Below are 3,393 nucleotides of genomic sequence, written 5' to 3' on the forward strand. Positions count from 1 at the left end.
ATTAATTATTTTCTGAATTATATAATTAAATATCTAGAAATTTTATTTATTTTATTTTCAGATTTATTTATTTGTTTTATAAACTAGAAACTTTATAAATAAGTTATTTGTTTATAAGATTATTAACTAATGTTGTGGTAATTTTTTTAGATTGTTAAAATAATTATTTATCTATTTAAATTCCTATTTATTTTATTGTTCCAACACTTTAGGAATTTTGTATTATTTATGTCTTATTATTTAAATTATTCTATAAATTCCCAAATAATTAATCAAATCCTCAAATTAATAGGGTAATTCTCTTATGCACGATCTTCTTGGAAAATCCCTGATTCTATTATCTTTTTCCAATATACGCAACGCAACCTAAGGTGAGTATACTTGACCCATTTTCTTTTTACACGTTTGGGTGTAGTATGCATTTCCTTATCAAAAACACAATGATAAACACTTTCATTGCACAATCTATCCATACTATTGTGAAACTACTTGATCATTGATTATCTATGTTGTGCTGATGTTAACATCTATGGCTATATGTTCATTAACTTTGCAAGCCTCCCCTATCAATGGCAGCGCTGTAGGTTGTAACGCCCCTCCCGTATATACGGGTATTGTTAGGTTTAATCTATTAACTCTATTACCACCCTTTCGAGGGTTAGGCTATGTTAATTGCGTAACTATGGTTTGGACATGTGGATTTCATCGTTACGAGTATAACAGTTAATTAATATCAGTTGTTCACATGGAATAGATTTGATAAACTATTTAACTCTATTATGCTATATTCAAACCTGTATACTCGCCAGCAATTATTTGTTGATTGTATTTTAAATGCATACTGCAGGCTGAGGATTCAAGAAAACAAGAAAAGGCTAGGATGGCTTAGAAACCCATCAACTATTTAAATTTACAATCTATGTTATGTACTTTTTCATTTCCATGTATTGTATGAAACTTATGAATATCAATGAAATAAACTTTAATTATTGTCACAACTAGTGTTATGATGTCTTTGAACAGTTTGTACGTCTCATCTCGATGTTTCCGCCATCGGTTGGGGTGTGACAGATTGGTATCAGAGCCATAACTATAGGGAATTAGGATTGCCTTGCTTTACCTAGTCTATAGTTTAAGAGCTTTCTCATTTACTTGCTGTTAAAGACATTATCCTTTGCTTTCTTCTTTGCTTCTCTCTATTCTTTTGGACTTCTAATATACAAGCCTTTCCTAAGGCTAACACAATACACACTTGGAAGCTTTGAAGACACTCTTATAACACAATCGAAATGATTCATCAAGATAGGGGTGATTCCCACACTTGGTGATGATTTTCACTCAGCTATACTTTGATTTTGCACGAAATCTACCCTCAAGTTAGGAGTGATATCCAAATCTTGATGGGAGTTTTCCATTTCCTAATCTAGTGGACCCTCATCTTTGGATGGGTACTAACCACGTTAGGGTACGATGTTATCAAGTTAGAGGTGAAACTCGCATCTTGTTAACTAGTCCCATTCCTTGATTTTCGATCTCGCCAAAGTTTCGATTTACCCAATCGATTAAGGACGTGTAGTAACTGGAAGGACAAACATCGTTAGTCGCTCCTCGATGAGAATGTTTGTCTATTAGGCCAAAGCACGTTTCCTTAATTCGAAAAGGACTTCGATTCACTTTGGAATAGTCTATGTTACGTTCCGTGACACTCCATATTTATTGATAAAATCTCTTTTTATGCTATCTCAATTATCATGTGATTTATATTTGAGCGTTATCTTCAATTCAAATTTGGGAACACGAAGCACGTTATTATCGCAATCCAAAACAATTAATAACTACTCTCTTTCGTGAACAAACTAAATTTATATTGCTTTCATTATTCTATGTGAAACATCATTCTATGTGTAATACTATGTTAAACTATGTGAAACTATTTGGTGATCCATGTGAGAAACTATGTGCTATGTGATGCATACATGAAGTCAATTTTCCTAAACAAAAACATTATGATTAAAAGTCTCATCCATTTCTTGTTTTGAATTTCTAGATGTCATCATCTCGTCAGTACTCTCACTCTCCCAGAAAATCCAAGTTCCTTTTTATCAGATGTACACTTTATTATCTTCGATCCTTTATGATGAAACTCTTCCTTGTCAATTTTGAACCATTTTTAGGATTTCACTTTTGCGCATACATCATACGATTATACATCATTAGCATGCATAATTTCACTTAATTTTAATTACACTTTCGTAACAACGAGTGAAGACATATCATCGAGATAGGAGTGATTTCCTTACCTTGACGATTAACTTCGCTTCTTTTCTCATCTTACAACGACCTCACCAACGGATTTGGGGTGATTCCCTTACCTAGGTGATCGTTACCAATACTTTCTTTAATAGATTATATTGCGTACACACGATCATGTTTATACCTAAATCATTTATCATGTATTTCAAAATGCTTCATTTATTTAGACGTATCTCCTATTCTATAATCTATTTTCACATCGCTCGCATACACAAAAATTTTCAATGTTACCAAAAACGCGTATTCCTCGATTTCAAAAATTTCACAAAATACTACTGTCACCCTAATCAGTTTAATAAATCTATTGCCCACAAAATTTCGTATTCCACGTAATTACTAAAACGCACTCATCTCGCATCACTATACTAAAGAATTCTAAATTTCCAATTGAGAATCAAACCAACTTTTCATACAGAATATTACAAATATTATCCGATCAGTTATCAAAACTCTTTTCAAGATCAACAAAAACATTTTATTAAGGACACCTTTCACGATCACCAGGTTCATATACCAAAATTCCTTTTCCTAAGGTTAAACCTTTTCACTAGAATCTGTAAACTTCGAAGTTAGTAATACAAAAAAAAAAAAAAAAAAAAACTTCTTAAAACGATGCAAACTTTTTAATTCGAAGAACTTTTCAAAACCTCGCTTGATACGTTAATTAAATTCAAAACACGTGGGCAAGGAAACTTTATAAGGACGACAAATTTTCAGCTATGAAATTTTTTTTTTTTAAAACCATAATAGCACTTCCATTCTTTTACAAAGTATTCTTTCGCATAATCAAAAGATGTTTTCCTTTATATTCTCTTTACAATTCACAAACTAGATTCTACATTCCTGACAACTCAATCTAATTTAACTTCACGTTTTGCACAGACAACTATATACGTATATCATTTTACACGTTTTAGTCAATATCTCACAACAATCTCACGCGTGTCACTCGTTCTCTTTTTCCTTTCATATTCAAAACTTTAAACATTTTATGCGCATAAACTCATGTATTTTAATTTTATATTATAAACAAAATCATTAATCCCTACGTCCATACTTATACATTTTATGCTTTCACTT

This window comes from Helianthus annuus, chromosome 15 (assembly GCF_002127325.2).
Source record: "Helianthus annuus cultivar XRQ/B chromosome 15, HanXRQr2.0-SUNRISE, whole genome shotgun sequence".
Lineage (NCBI taxonomy): Eukaryota > Viridiplantae > Streptophyta > Magnoliopsida > Asterales > Asteraceae > Helianthus > Helianthus annuus.